The 17500-nt window shown below is 38.1% G+C and overlaps 1 protein-coding gene across 6 annotated transcripts in view; it reads left to right on the forward strand.

Annotated features, from left to right (window-relative positions):
* The window catches only part of LOC136834774 (uncharacterized), a 660322-nt gene that overhangs the window by 382623 nt on the left and 260199 nt on the right, over positions 1 to 17500 (forward strand). The gene's annotated exons all lie outside the window — the stretch shown is intronic.

Genomic DNA, 17500 nt, shown 5'->3' on the forward strand with positions numbered 1-17500 from the left:
GGCCTTTTGCGGCGCCTAATTGGCCCGGCCGCTGAGGGGGCCAGGGAGGGGTATATGAAGATCGGGTGTTACTGGCTGGCTGCTCTTTTCTTTTTTTGGGAGGGGGGAAGGGGGTGGAAGAGAGAGGTGTTGGGGGAGGGGGGGTGGAGTGCGATTTCAATCTTGCTGGATTTTAGTGACCGATTCGTAATTGCCGGAGGTGTGTCCCCCGTCTTCGGGAATCGAATTATATAGGTGTCCTTGTCTTCGTCGGGAGCCCCTGACGACGTCGAGGATCCTAGGGGAGAGTTTTCGGGGTAAGTTATGGGGAATCGACGCTCTCTCTCTCTCTCTCTCTCTCTCTCTCTCTCTCTCTCTCTCTCTCTCTCTCTCTCTCTCTCTCTTAATCGACATGACAACCTTTATCCCGTTTCAGAGTCAGATCTGACATCATGGCTTTCAATAATAATGTCGTGAGTCCACATATGATAGGTAATTTCTCTCTCTCTCTCTCTCTCTCTCTCTCTCTCTCTCACATATGATAGGTAATCTCTCTCTCTCTCTCTCTCTCTCTCTCTCTCTCTCTCTCTCTCTCTCTCTCTCAGATGTTGCCTGTGTGTAGTTTGGGCTTTATATTTACTGTGTGTATGGTACACATTTATTACAGGGTGATAGTTTATGTAAATATAGTGATTATTTAGACCGGTAGTTTTTTTATTTTTTTTACTTTATAAATTAGATTTTTTATTTGCTGTTTTGAAAGGCTATTTTCTTGATATTTGTATTTTATGATATGACGTGAATGCGTACTTTATTTTTAATCACAATGAATTTCTCATAGTGTGTGTATGTATATATATATATATATATATATATATATATATATATATATATATATATAGATAGATAGATAGATAGATAGATAGATAGATAGATATAATGTGTGTGTGTGTAGTTATATATATATATATATATATATAATATATATGTACTTTTTGTTCATATCCCTCTGTGCTCCTCCTCCTCCTCCTCCTCCTCCTCCTCCTCCTCCTCCTCCTCCTCCTCCTCCTCCTCCTTTTAATACCCTTCCTCCGGTTAATGTGTCCAGATCATATCAGATTTATTTGTCAGCATTGGCTGTGTTTTGGAATCGTTCGCTGCCAATTTACTCCAGACGCCGAGAGAAGAAATATTGTCTCTTTAATTTCAGGTGACCTCCGGGTATCGGACGATTTACCTCTCTCTCTCTCTCTCTCTCTCTCTCTCTCTCTCTCTCTCTCTCTCTCTCTCTCTCTCTCTCAAAAAATTTTTTTTCATGCTATTTTCCCCTTACTATCTAACTAAGCTTTTTCCTTTTTGGTATAACTCTCTCTCTCTCTCTCTCTCTCTCTCTCTCTCTCTCTCTCTCTCTCTCTCTCTCACAGAATTTAATGCTATTTTCCTTTCAATATTGAGGGCCCAACCAATTTCATTTTGCTCTCTCTCTCTCTCTCTCTCTCTCTCTCTCTCTCTCTCTCTCTCTCTCTCTCTCTTGCAGCCCAGTGAATCATGTTGTCTCCCGTTGAATGCGTTTGGCTGTTTAAGGAAGGGAACTATATACGACTAGGGGGACGTAATCTCCCAAGAGATGTTTTGCTTTGTCGAACTGTAATGCTTAGTTAGTGGAGCGATTCGGATTGACTCTGAGGCTCCCCCTTTCCCTCTCTCCTCCCCCCTCCACCTCCACCTCCCCTTCCTCTTCCCACCTCTTCCCTCTCCCACAGGGAGGAACAGCGCAGAACACAAGCTGTGGGCGAATTTTAAAAATACGAATAAATAACCAGAGTATATACCTTGCACAGGAAGAATAAAATCGTGACATTCTGGGACCAGCCCTTGTAGGGGTCCGGCGAATTGTTCAAACCTTATTGCTATTACCGAAACCCCGAATGACTTTCGGGACCTGTACCTAGCTGTGATTTCCATTGGGGGGGGGGGCGAATTCCCCAGAGGGGGAAGGCCTCCCCTTTATCGTATGGTATTATGTTACCTCCCCCCTCCCCCCATTTTTTTTAGTGTATGGAAATTCCCATTTATGAGTGGACATATGGAAATGCGCGTTTAGTTCGGAAGTGGTCTTTGGTTTCGTGGATGAAACTTGATGCGGCGCGCATCCTGTCGTCTTTTGTTTTTTTTTAAGTTGCTTTTGAAGATTTGTTTTTTTTAGTACTTCTGTTTTCATTTAAGGGTTAAATCGTTTTTTTATTATGAAGGTTTTTTTTTAATTGAAATGGCCATTTATTGTTTCTATTTGGTTTTGTTTTATTGAAGATTTAGCTTTTAATACCTTTGGTTTTATTGAAAGGTTATGTGATATATCTGTGTTTATGCAGAACCTACAGAAATGCGAATGTTTTTTTGATGATATTTAATATGACAAACATCCCTTGCACCTTGTTCAGTTGTGTAAATCAGGGATTTATTTTTGAATTTGTTGTAAGTCTAAGAAATTTTTTGCTCAAGCGAGAAATCTTGAAATAATTTTCTTATATGAAATGCCTATTTTTTTTTTTTATTCAGTGTTCAAAATCATGTTTTCATTAAGAGGCAATTTCTGTGTAACATTTACTTTACTCGTTTGAGAGTGTGAAGGTCATAAGTGTTCATAGGATTTAATGTAGCATTACCTAAATCCTTTTGTGAGATTAGCACATGATTATAAAAACTGCCTGTTGTGAATATCTTTAATGTTGCTCAAGTCTATTTTAATGTTTATATATACATACATATATATTATACACACACACACACACACACACACACACACATATATATATATATATATATATATATATATATATATATATATATATATATATATATATATATATATATATATATATATATATAATTATTCATATATACACACATATACAGTATATATATGATATATATTAATATATATAATTTATTTGTATTTATATATGCATATATTTAAATATACACATATATAAATGAATTATTAAGAAAGCCCACATTAGACACACTCGAAAAAATCGTACTCCGGGGGGGTTGTTCTCGGGCCACATTGTTACCCACTGCCACCCGTTAACTGACCCGTAAAGTCATGTAGGTTCCAGTAATAGCAATTGGTCTGAACAATTCGCCGGACCCCTACAAGGGCTGGTCCGAGAATCAGTCACGTTTTTATTCCAATACAAGGTTCTCTATATTCACTTATTCGTTCTTTTTTTACTCATCAAATATTTCCTTTCGTTCACCCGAAGAGGAACGCGGTGCAACCTTTGAAATGCAGTGCAGGTTTTTGTAAGGGTATTTTTTTTTATTTGGGCTTTCTTTCATGTCTATATATATATACATATATATATATATATATATATATATATATATATATATATATATATATATATATATATATATATATATATATATATATATATATATATATCAAAATTTTTATTTTCTCATTTTATCATATATACATACATATATATATATATATGTGTATATATAATTGAAATTTTTTTATTTTAGGGCTTCTTTTCGTATATATATATTATATATACATATATATGTATGTATGTATATAATATATATATAATGTATGTATATACTGTACATATACATATATATGTACTGTATGTATATGTATATATATATATATATATATATATATATATATATATATATATATATATATATATATATATATATATATATATATATATATATATATATATATATATATATATATATATATATATATATATATATATATATATATATATATATATATATATATATATATATATATATATATATATATATATATATATATATATATATATATATATATAAAATACAGAGTACAGTGCAGTGTAATGAAACTCGCTACATCAGCTAATGTTGTTTGCTGCTGTGCAGCGCTGTGTTCCTGCTGCGCCTTAAGCCCCCAGCAGAGCACATCCTCTGAGGGACGTTGAAGGAGGAGGAGGAGGAGGAGGAGGAGGATATTCAGGAGCAGGACTTCTAAAGCAGGAAGTTTATAATCCCAGTTTAATCCTTTCGGTTATCCTCCTTATTACGCGTCCTTTCCCCCTTTGGAAAGAGTGTGGGATTATGCTTCCGTTATCCTTGGGTAATATTCGAGGAGGATTTTTTTTCCTCCTTTTTGAAAGGGGCTAAGGGTAGGGCGTGGAGGGGGGTGGAGGGGGTGAAGGTAGGATTGAAAAGGGGGGCCGGGTGGAGGATTTTCTCTTTCAAGAATCTGACAGCGGACGATTTTGATGTGAAGGAAGCGAGCGGCTCTTACGTGACGGTAGGAGAGAGAGAGAGAGAGGCAGTCATGGGTTTAAGACCTAGGGGATGTTATGTATATACATATATATATATATATATATATATATATATATATATATATATATATATATATATGTATGTGTGTATATACATATATATATAATTATATATATGTATATGTATATTTATTCACTTGTAAACACAAAATACTGGACGACGGATCTCGAGTCATGTTTATAAACAGCTAATCGAAAAGTTACATGTTTACAGACACACACAATCGAATGCTGCGTCAAGCTTTAGTCACTTGTGTAAACTCCAAAGCCAAGACAATACACTGAGTCTGTAAATGAAAACAGAGATAAATCATTGATAAGAAAACTCAACAATGATAAGTCGGACATTAACCTTTGTACTGTTCTGATAATGGCCGTGTTTGACTCCAGTATAGTTTCCCTAAACCTTCGTTGTATGCGTTTTCTCTTGTGTATACTAGGAAGCTCTTGTTTTAAATACGATGAATAATACAGTAATGGTTATTCATCGATATTTACCGGTTGTTATTCATTTGAACGTTTGGTGGACCCGCTGTCATCAGAATGTATTAATCCGTTTTCGACATGATATGCTAATGTGAACACTCTGGCAAACATACACACACACACACACACACACACACACACACACACATAATATATATATATATATATATATATATATATATATATATATATATATATATATATATATATATATACAGTATGTATGTATATATATAATATATGTATATATTGGTGAATAGTAACCCAACTTCGTTATTTGGGGGTAATGATAGATTTTTAGGGCGTAGAATAGGTCCGAGAGAGAGAGAGAGAGAGAGAGAGAGAGAGAGAGAGAGAGAGAGAGAAACTGAAGTAAAATAGTTTAATCCTCAGGTACTGAAAGGAGAATGTAATTAAGCTTTATAGAGAATGGAGGAGGCGATAGCAAAATTAAATAACTTCAGCCGTAGATATTAAAAGGAGAATATCATTCATATTTATTACACAGAGAGAGAGAGAGAGAGAGAGAGAGAGAGAGAGAGAGAGAGAGAGAGAGAGAGAGAGAGAATTGAAGCAAAATAGTTTAATCCTCAGGTACTGAAAGGAGAAAGCTTTATAGAGACAGGAAGAGGCGAAAGCAAAATGAAATAATTTGAGCCGTAGATAGTAAAAGGAGAATACCATTCACATTTATTACAGAGAGAGAGAGAGAGAGAGAGAGAGAGAGAGAGAGAGATTAGTAAAATGAAATAGATCAAGTCTTAGATATTAAGAGGAAAATAGTATGAAATTTTACGAGGGAGAGAAGGACTGTAGCGAAATAAAATAGCTTAAGCCCTAGATATTAGAAGGAAAATAGCACGAAATTTTATTTATTTATTTATTTATTTATTTATTGAGAGAGAGAGAGAGAGAGAGAGAGAGAGAGAGAGAGAGAGAGAGAGAGAGAGAGAGAGAGACGCAGGCTTTCAGCATCCTGCTTGCAGAATAACAGGGGTAGTGTAGGACGGACGGGTGGATAAAAGCCGTAATCCACTGCTGAGGATTTTGGGCTGAAAGCTTTCTTGTCCTTGCTTGTCTTCATTCTGCCTTTTTTTTTTTTTCTTATTTTCTTTCTAATCACCGTCATTCTTCATCTCCCTCCCGTGTTTCTTCATTCTATTTAAAATCCTCTTCTTTCTTTCTTTCTTTTTTCTCTTGTTTGTTTTCATCAGCTTCTTTGCTCCCAATTTTCTTCGTTGATATTTTTTCACGTTGTCATTTTTATAGTTATTTTTCTTTTTCATATTTCTCCGTCAATTTTTTTTCTTCAGTTCAGTTCTTCCTCATTCTCATTTTTCGGTTTTTCTTCTTCCTTATTGTTAATTTCTTATATATATATATATATATATATATATATATATATATATATATATATATATATATATATATATATATATAATATAAATATATACATATATGTATTACATATTAATTATATTTATATATATAAATATGAATATATATGTATATATATACATTACACACATAGCATAATTACGTATGTTCATGAAGCTTCCAAACTAGTGTTTGAATAAGTTTGACTTCCAGATACAACATACGGAAGTGTCTGACTGCAACGTTTGACGGGGAAGGTTGACAGACCGGAACTGACAGATCAAACTGGGAACCGTGACAGGATTAGCGAGTCGAGGCATGAAATGAGAATCCCCATTCCGGGATTTATGATTCCCGATCTTGATTGCTTATTAAGAGAAGGAATCTGGCTCTGGGTAACACGTGTAAGCGTTGGTTGGGGGGAGAGAGAGAGAGAGAGAGAGAGAGAGAGAGAGAGAGAGAGAGAGAGAGAGAGAGAGAGATGGGTTGATATAGTCCGTTTCGCATCGAGAGAGAGAGAGAGTTGTCCGTTCGTAAGGAGAGAGAGAGAGAGAGAGACAGGGGTTGATAAGTATAGTCCGTTTCGCATGGAGAGAGAGAGAGAGAGAGAGAGAGAGAGAGAGAGAGAGAGAGAAAATTAAAATCCATAGTGCCTCTGTTGAACCAAGAATTGTATTATCTATCTCATACTTAGTCCAGCTGTTATGGGTCGCACCCACGCTGAAAAAAAGTCAGATGGGGAGTCTAGCAACCCCATCCCATAAAACCACTTGAACTCCAGACCAGCAGCCCCTTCCCTCTCCCTCCCTCCCCTCCATAAATTCATGATCTTAAAAGCGTATCTATTTCGTCTTTATTGCTTCCTCATTATTTTTTTCCTCATGGGGACTTCATTACTCGCTTCAGTTGCAATTACATTTAATTACGTCCCATCTCCTTAATTATCATAAGTTTCCATTCCATTCTTCTCCTTAATGCTCCTTTTATTAAGTGACACATCTTCCCGCTTGAAGGATTAGGGGTTGGAAGGGAGTACGTTTCGACTATATCACAGCTGAGGCCACCCTGCATTCGTTTTAAAGTGATTATTATTATTATTATTATTATTATTATTATTATTATTATTATTATTATTATTATTATTATTTTAACTTTCACAAATGTATTGTGTTCTTCCTTGAAATTGATCATCGTTCTGTGTTTTTTTAACATATTTCCCAAAATCTAATATATATATATATATATATATATATATATATATATATATATATATATATATATATATATATATATATATATATATATATATATATATATATATATATATATATATATATATATATATATATATATATATATATATATATATATATATATATATCGCATTCAGATGAGTAACAAGTGTTTTGATACAGCTGGTTTGACATACTTGTAGTTACTGAGAGCAAGTGATTTGAAACTTGTAGTTAATCACAGTAAGCGGTTTTAAATAGTTCATGGTTAATGACAGTAAGCGGTTTTAAATTGTAGTTAATGACAGTAACAGTGGTTTGACAGCAGTTGTGTTTACTGCGAAAAGAAAAGCGTGGATTGACACCAGTTACAGTCTGAGAACAGTTGTAGTTACTGACAACTGTAACCACAAGACATGAAAACACCTGTAACAACAGCCTTTGTGAGGCCATCATTGCTGTCAGGAGCTACAGCAGTCATTGTAGGTAACTCTAACCCCCACCCACCAACCCAAGGTCCGGAGCGCACCAACGAGGCTGCACGTCTGTACCCATCTCTGAGCGCAAAATGCATGAGATGTCTTTACTGTGATCTTTCTTGTGTTTACATTTGATACCGATGCTGTTCCGGAGATGAATAACAATGATGCTGTTTATTCCTTCTTTCCAGCAGGTTTGTTTACGTCCCGGAAGAGGAGGGGAGGGAGGGTGGGGGTTAGTGGGACCTGGGGAGAGGGGTGGTAGGGAGAGGGTGAAGGCGTGTCTTGATCACAGGCACTTTTGTATCCCCTTCCTGATAAATAGTTGTCTTAAAATATTTGGATTTTGGGAATATCTTGACATTTAGGGTACTTAGATTTTTTTTTTTATTAAAAAGTTAATTTTCTACATTTTGTCAAGGTTAGGAACTTGAAGAATATGCTGGGTGTACTGATGTTTTTGTTTTAAATGTTGTGAGAAATTGTTGTCCCTATTTGGAGAAATTTTTGTCCCTATTTGGTGGAGAAATTGTTGTCCCTATTTGGTGGAGAAATTGTTGTCCCTATTTGGTGGTGTCTAGAGAAGTCAGCAGGTGTCAGAGTGCTGTCAGTCGACCTGCTGAAGTGTGCAAGACTTAATCATTATGTTAATAAGGTACCTGATTTTTTTTTTTTTAAGTAATTGCTTCAGAGATGCATAAAGATATTTGTCACACTTGCTGGCTTCAAGTTTTTCATACTATTGTCAATATTGTAATGTGCTGTTTCAAGGAAAATTCTGCTGAATAAAGGGTTGGCTTCAGTGAAAGCATAGTGTGTCAACGTTCGATTCAGTTTTCTAAATTTATGATAAATATTATTAAGCATTGAAAATGATCTGACTTTAAATGGAAAAAACAATTTTGTGTCTTTCGTTTAAGAGTTCAGTTCTCCTTTAGCAAACAGAATTGAGCTCTTTCTCTCTCTCTCTCTCTCTCTCTCTCTCTCTCTCTCTCTCTCTCTGTAACGAACTTCGGAGCTTCACAAATCCAAAGCATAACCTCCCTCGGAAAGTCCCAAAAAATCTCCCCCATTTTGGGGAGAAACCTTAATATATGCAAAGGCTGGTTCGATCTCCATAAATCTCACTTTAAAAAATCCCGTTATATGCCTTTTATAAAGGTACACCCCTCCGCCCTCTAACCCTCCCCCCTTGAGTAAGGGGATTTTGAAGGCCCCCATCCCCCCCCAGACAAAATATGCTTGCTTACAGATGCTCAAATAAGCCCAAAAAATTAGCTCTCTCTCTCTCTCTCTCTCTCTCTCTCTCTCTCTCTCTCTCTCTCTCTCTCTCTCTCTCTGTCTTTTCCTCTTTCTCTTATTCATTGTGACTTCCTTTGAGCATTTTCCCTTCATTTTTTTTTTATTTTTCCAAAATTTCTAGGTTTATTATCCCCTCTTCATCCTTTCCCCCTCTTTACTTTCTTATTTCTCTTCTTTATTTCTCTATTCCTCGCCCCCTATCTTTCATTTTTCTCATTTTTAAACCTTTCTTTTCTATCCTTCTGTTTCATGTATTTCACCTTGACTCCCTTTCTATTGGATTTCATTTCTATTTTCTCTCTCTTTTCCCTTTTCTTTCCTGTCGTTCTGCATTTTCTGTCCTTCTTACCTCTCTCTCTCTCTCTCTCTCTCTCTCTCTCTCTCTCTCTCTCTCTGTGGTATTCTTACCTCTCTCTCTCTCTCTCTCTCTCTCTCTCTCTCTCTCTCTCTCTCTCTCTCTCTCTCTCTCTCTCTGATGCGAACGATTGTGTGTGCGTGTGTGTGTGTGTGTGTATACGAAGCATCAGTAGGGATCTTTGCTCGTTAAGCAATGCAGGGTCAGGTTGCAGGGTCATTGTGCAATGCCATCCCCTCGTTTTCGCCGCTCGTTACGAGTTTGAGGCTTATGCGTGATCTGTGCGGTCAGCTGGGTATTTCTGTAGTCTTTTTTTTATTATTTTTTATAATTGGGCGGTGGTTAGGGGTGAGAGAGAGAGAGAGAGAGAGAGAGAGAGAGAGAGAGAGAGAGAGAGAGAGAGAGATTGGGTGATTTTCTATATTTTTGGAGGGGAAACGATTTTTTATTTGGAAGGGGTGTTGTATTGAAGATGAAAACGGGAGTTGGAGGGGGTTAAAAGGAGTTGGGTATAGTTGGGGGAGGTGTTGGTTAGGTGTGAAAAATAGGGTGTTTATCGTTTTGCTGGTGAGACCGTATATTTCATTGATTTGGGTGGGTGGGGGCGTCGTTATTGAGGGTGAAAATGGGCATTGAATGTGGGGATGTGGAGTGTGGTTTACGGCAGGGGGTTAGGGATTCACAGCCTTGCCAATTTGTTTGGGGGGAGGTGTTAAAGGGTTTTAGGAAGGGCGAAGGGGCTGCAATTAACGAAAGTACTAAATAGATATACGGTTAAGGTATAATGAGTTGGTGTATTGGATTAAGGTCTTAAATGGGTATTTACTGAGGGTATTTAGCATTTAATGAGGGCATTAGATCGGTATTTAGTAAAGGAGGCGAATATTTAGTGAGGATATTTGGAAGATGTCTAATAAGTGCATTGAATGAGAAGTTAGAAAAAGCGTGGAATGGGTATTATAGGAGAGCATTGGGTTGGCATTCAGTGGAGGGTGTAAGGAAGGAGACTATGGATGGGTCTTCTGTTCGGGTGGGTATTCCTGGGCATCGGATGCCGGGCATAATTGGCGACTCCTGCAAGTGTGGCCGATACAAGAGTGAAAATATCCTAATTGGAAGACACCTTCGGATTTTATCTCGGCCTCCACATGCAACAAGACCATTGACATTTTATTCGCCTCTCTCTCTCTCTCTCTCTCTCTCTCTCTCTCTCTCTCTCTCTCTCTCTCTCTCAAGCATACTTCTCTTGCTCTCTCTCACACGTGAAATTCTCTCCCTCTCGCTCGCAATCGTTTATCACTTTCTCTCTCTCTCTCTCTCTCTCTCTCTCTCTCTCTCTCTCTCTCTCTCTGACATGCTTCTCTTGCTCACACACACACAACACACACGTGACATTCTCTCTCCCTCTCGATGTCAATCGTTTATCACTTTCATGCTCTCTCTCTCTCTCTCTCTCTCTCTCTCTCTCTCTCTCTCTCTCTCTCTCTCTCTCTCTCTCTCAAGAAAGAGGGAGAGAGAGAAAGACGCGATCTTCTGGATTAGGAAATAAGTTCTCTTTTTTTCACGGGTTCCTGATTGTAGGAATGTTAAAAGCCTGTGACGGGTCTCCTGTGCTCCGATGGTCGGCCATCACTCCGCGTTATGCATGATGGCCAAGCCAGGAGGAGGAGGAGGAAAAATAGATAAGGAAGAGACGTGGCAACTGCTGATGGAGGAGGAGAAAGAGAAATATATAATAAAGGAAAGCAGCAATTACAGATGGAGTAGTAGTGGAGAGGGAAACTGCAGGCAGTTTAAGGAAAGAGAAAGATAAAAGAAAGAGATTTTGTTTTGAATTTTTTTTTTATAAAAAAAGGAAGAAATACGATGAAGTAGGATGAGAAGCATCGGCGATAACAGGAGAAAAGATAAGGAAATGGAAGAAAAAAAGATGATGGATATCAAAAGGAAGATAAAAAAATAGGTCACTTTCTGATGACAAAGATAATGGTAACGAGATAAGACGAATAGGGAAATTGGAAATGGCAATAAGAGGAGGAAAGGGAAGTAGAATACTATGAAGATAAAATGAGAGAGGTGGGCAAAGCTAAAGGCTTTTTAAAGTGGCATTTTTGAATTACTGACTGACGACATTTAGTTACGATAAAGGATGTACATTTTGGCGGAGTATCTATAAGAATTTTGAAGAATCTGAACTAGCAAGATACAATTTTGTACTTTCTATATCTGTGTGTGTGTGTGTGTGTGTGTGTGTGTGTGTGTGTGTGTGTGTGTGTGTAGAGCCTCAGCAGTCGATCATCAAGGGGTACATAATTCACCATTTAGGTTAACATAAGAAAACTAGATTTTAAAGAACCATGCCCAAGCGGTGTCTTGCCTTGCCCAGGTCTCGAGATCGAATGCCTGCCCACAAGACCTCTCTTCTTTAGGTCTTTTCCGTAGGGGGCTAGTGCCGTCAGTGCGCATCATGGTGCACTGTACGCATCACTAAAGGTTCTTTGCAGCGTCCTTTCGGCCCCTTTCATTCCTTTTACTGTACCTCCGTTCATAATCTCTTCCTTCCATCTTACTTCCCACTCTCTCTTAACAGTATTGTTTCATAGTGCTACTGGGAGGTTTTCCTCCTGTTACACCTTTCTAACCTTTTTAATGTCAATTTCAGTTTCAGCGCTGAATGACCTCATAGGTCCCAGCGCTTGTTTGTTTAAGATTAAGCCAGCCTTGTGCTGGCACGGGCTCTTGCTCCATGAGCAGCCCGTAACCCAGCGCTTGTCCTTTGGCCTAAAATCTATATTCTTTTCGATTCTTCTTTAGGTCTTGCCTGTTGTGTGTGTGTGTGTGGCCCGAGGATCAGCAGAGGAGTAAAGATTGGATGAATAACGACCCTTCTGCAGGAGAGGAATGAAGGAAGGGGAAAAAAGGGAAGATGAATAGCAGTCGTGGAGGTGGACGAAATTAAGGAGGGCCGGTGCCGTTCTTGTCTTTGCTGGAAATGGAGGGATGATGATTGAAGTAATTCATTAAGGTTTCGAGGAATGATTCGTCATTGCTAATGAAAGGAGAACGAAAAACAAGATGGAGAAGTAAAAACAAAATGGGGATAAAAAGACAGAGTGGATGAGAGACAAAATGGCGAAGTAAAAACAAAATGGAGATGATAAGACCGAATGGATGAGAAAAACAAAATGGAGAAGTAAAAACAAATTGGAGATAAAAAGACGGAGTGGATGAGAAAAACAGAATGGAGAAGTAAAAACAAAATGGAGATAAGACCGAATGGATGAGAAAAGCAAAATGGAGAAGTAAAAACAAAATGGAGATTAAAAGACCGGATGGGTGTGAAAAACAAAATGGAGAAGTAAAAACAGAATGGAGATGAAAAGACCGAATGGATGAGAATAACAAAATGGAGAAGAAAAGACAAATAAAGCAAAAAAAAATGGAGCAGAAAAACAAAAAGAGGAAAAAGACAAAATGGAGAAGAAAATACAAATTCAGGAGAAAAAAACTAAATTGAGTGGAAACAACAAAATGGAGAAGAAAATATAAATTGGAGGAAAAAACTAATTGGATTACAAAAACCAAAATGGTGGAAATAGAAAAAAATGAGGGGAAAATACAAAATGGAGAAGACAAAACAGAATTGAAAAGACAAAACAAAATGAAGAAAATCAAAATGGAGGGAAAACAAAATGGAGGAGAAATACCAGAGTTGGGAAGGAAAAACAAAGAGAAAATAAAGATAATGGAGAAAGAGCAACGCGGAAGTAAGAATTTTTTGAAAAAAAAAAATTATGCGAAACCTAAAATGAAGGATCAAAACCAAAAATTAAGTCAAGCTACTCTTAAGAAATCCTGCCAAGAAAATCCTAACCGTCCAGAAGAAACGCTCGAGATCGAGACGACGAGCAAGCCACATATACAGAAATGCTCCAGCGACAGACTCGGCCATATTAAAGAGATGCTCCGGCTGTTACCCACGAAATGCTCCGACAGCCTCAGCCACTTAACAACGGAGAAGTCTCGCATAAACGTCCGGAGAGCTCCCAGCAGCAGAGGCCCTATACCGGTAGACTCCGAGTAGACTCCCACTTCGCTACTTCGGGGGCGGGTGGAATTCTGGGCGGCCGTGGAATGCTCCCTTTCCGGCCGCGCAGGACCGGGACGGGAATGATAATCAAAATAAAACACGGCCGAGGGACGCGAGTACCTCATGATTTCTTTATTGCGCCGATGGGAGACCCGTTTCGGTCTTGGTGCGACTCGTTTTCCCTGCTTTGGTAAAGCCTGGTCTTCGGTCAGTAAAGTTTGGTCTTTGTTCCACTGGTAAACTATTAGTTTATTACTTTTCAGGTTCTGTCCATGGATCCCGTAGGGGTGGGGGGCGGGGAGGCTAGTGCCGTCAGTGCGCCTCACGTGGTGCACTTTGCAGCGTCCCTTCGGCTCCAAGCTGCAACCTCTTTCATTCTTTTATTTTACCTCCGTTGACATTCTTTTTCTTCCATCTTACTTCCCACCATCTCCTAACAATTGATTCATAGTGCAGCTGCGAGGGCTTCTTCCTATTACACCTTTTAAAGCTTTTTACTCTCAATTTCCCGTGCATCGCTGATTGACCTCGTAGGTCCCAGCGCTTGGCCTTTGGCCGAAATTCTATATCCTGTTCTATTCTGGCCATGGGAAACTCTTCCCGTATTTTTTTTTTTTTTTTTTTTTTTTTTTACCCGTAAAATAGTTTTATATTATAGCTATTGATTCGATTCGTAGAATAACGTGTTATATTAGGTCCGTGTTACCAATTGAGTACCGATGGAAAGTTCTTCACATTTCCTGACTAAGGGAATGTTCTAGTTTTTCAGTTCCTACTTCGACGTAGTGGGAAATTAGTTTGTTTCATTTTTCCGAAAGATAGAGAATGTGCGATGTTTTGCTCGTTAGGCAACAAAAGAGGTAATACATCTTTTTCTTTGTCCGTCAAAAAACTTAATTTTTTTTTAACCCGTAGATAACTAGTATATAATTTTACGGTCTTCGTTCAACTCGTGAGACTATAATAATTTATGATCTGGAGTTCCTTGTCACAGATGTTTATGAAAATAAACGAACATCTAAAAGGAATAATGAAAAAAATAAGGAATAATGAAAAAAAGGAATAATAAAAAATAAGGAATAATGAAAAAAGGAATAATAAGAAAAGGAATAATGAAAAAATAAGGAATAATGAAAAAAAATATTAAGGATAGTCCACATGAATGGAAAATCAATCGAAAACAATTCCTTAGGCCCGAGCGAAAAATATCCCATTTCAAAACACCACCGAAATTTTATTTAGTGGAAAAAGAAAAGTGTTTATCAATTCCTCTAAAAAAAAAAAAAAAAGCGGACCCGCTCTCAAACCATAGTATTAGGGCGAAAGCCATATCGATAAAATACATTTATCGGTAGCCAATATATATATTTATATATTTTATTTTGTAATCAATTCCCCCCCCCAAAAAAAAAAAATGAACAAATGCAAACACTGGCTCGCGACCCGAAATTTTGTAACTTTTTTTTTTTTTTGCCGAAAAACAATATCGTTTTTTTTTTGGCAATATCGACATTTTTTTTTTATTCAGTATGGCTTCCTGCCAATTCGACCTCATTGTATATAAAAAATTAATTTAAATTTTATCTTTCTATTTTTTTGGTATTCAAACGTATTCACCTGATCCAGGTCAAACTTAGCCAAAAGGTTTTAATTCTTGAATGTATAGCGCTGACTGATGGACCCGACTAAATATATCAGATTTTAATTAAGGGCGTTTCAGCTTTTCATTTTATATATTCGTTTTTTCTGTAATTGGTCGTATCAGAGTTATCCACCAAAAAAAAAAATGTCATATTTCACTGAATGTATGAATCAACAGTTAATGAAAATCTATCCATTTTTCATTAAGTTTTAGTATTTATATGTATATATCTAATGAAAAGGAAAATTTCACCTTTATTTAGATAGAAGAATAAATCAACATTCAGTGACCCATTGTATATATGACTTGTAGCACACTTGCTTAACATAGAAGAGGACCTAGGTTGTAATGCTGGTGTTAGAGCTAAACGATTTGAGTATATCTAGCTAATACTCATTGCATACGTACTATACTAAACATGGCATCAGGCGCCTGGTAATTAGGCGACTGCATTTGGTCGCAAAAACAAAAGAATCCATTTCACTATTATTCAATGATTTAGTCATTTGTGTCGTACGTCTGTTCGTTGCTTAAGGATAAAACAAAGAACAAGGGAAGAAAGAAAGAGAGAAAAAGACAAGACCAGGAGTAAATTCCTTTTCCCGCAGTACAGTATATACTCAATCGAAGCCCTCCGCCTTAACAGCCGTGAGACAGAGCTCGGCAAAAAGGACGCGATTATAAAACCGTCTCGAGTGGCCGTCCACGCAGACAGTTTAGACGGCAATAAAAAGCATTTTTATATTTCGCAGTCCATGCTAACCAAGCCGAGGAGGACATACCGCCATTCCTGGAATCCTACCGCCGGTTGTCCGAGAGAGGTTCACGGCGAGAGGAGGTACCGACGGTGTTCCAGTTGGAAGAAGGGGAACTGGAAGAAGAAGAAGAAGAAGAAAGAAAGAGAGAGAGAGAGAGAGAGAGAGAGAGAGAGAGAGAGAGAGAGAGAGAATGAGAATGTCCTTCGAGGGAGAAAGAGAGATGCAAAGGGATGAAGATGCTGAGACCTAAAGGAGAGAGAGAGGTCTAAGACATGAAAAGGAGAGCGGGAGGTCTAAGACCTAAAGAAGAGAGATAGGTCTAGGACTTAAAGAAGAGAGATAGGTCTAAGACCTAAAGAAGGGAGAGAGGTCTAAGACCTAAAGAAGGGAGAGAGGTCTAAGACCTGAAGAGGAGAGAGAGGTCTAAGACCTAAAGAAGAGAGAGAGGTCTAAGACCTAAAGAAAAGAGCTAGGTCTAAGACCTAAAGAAGAGAGAGACAGGTCTAAGACCTAAAGAAGAGATATAGGTCCTGGAAGATGCTGTGTCGTCGCGGCGGGAGAAACGCAAGCAAAAATGCTTACTCAGACGTCGGGACGTTAAGACACGTCCACACGTGTGACCGTTCAGAAGATGCATGCCCTCAGATGTCTGGTTAAGCCAAGGGCAGGCTCAGATAACGGGCAGAGTTAAGACATTCTCTCAGACAGCTGGGGGAAATGAAGATACCTTCAGACGCCATGCCTTGCTAAAAATATGCGCAGACAACAAGGGCCTGAATTAAAGATATGCTCGGGCGAGGGCTTTAGTTAAAGTTACGCTTACGATAAGCTCTGGCAAGGGCCGGAGTTAAAGATAGTCTCAGACAACAAGGGCCTGAGATAAAGATAAGCTCAGGCAAGAGCCTGAGTTAAAGATACTCTCAGACAAGAAAGGCCTTGGTTGAAGATACGCTCAGACAACAGTAGCCTGAGATAAAGATATGCTCAGACAACAAGAGCCTGAGATAAAGATACGCTCAAACAACAAGGACCTGAGTTAAAGATACGCTCAGACAATAAGGGCCCGAGTTAAAGATACGCTCAGACAACATGGGCCTTGTTTAAAGATACGCTCAGACATCAAGAGCCTGGGATAAAGACACGCTCAGACAACAAGGGCCTGAGTTAAAGATACGCTCAGACAACAAGAGCCTGGGATAAAGACACACTCAGACAACAAGGGCCTGAGTTAAAGATACGCTCAGACAACAAGGGCCTGAGTTAAAGATATGCTCAGACAACAAGGGGCTGAGTTAAAGATACGCTCAGACGACAAGGGCCTGAGTTAAAGATACGCTCAGACAACAAGGGCCTGAGTTAAAAGATACGCTCAGACAACAAGGGCCTGAGTTCAAAACACGCTCAAACAATAGGCTGACCATTGACACGTTCAGACTTTGGACCAG

This window comes from Macrobrachium rosenbergii, chromosome 54, assembly GCF_040412425.1.
Source record: "Macrobrachium rosenbergii isolate ZJJX-2024 chromosome 54, ASM4041242v1, whole genome shotgun sequence".
Lineage (NCBI taxonomy): Eukaryota > Metazoa > Arthropoda > Malacostraca > Decapoda > Palaemonidae > Macrobrachium > Macrobrachium rosenbergii.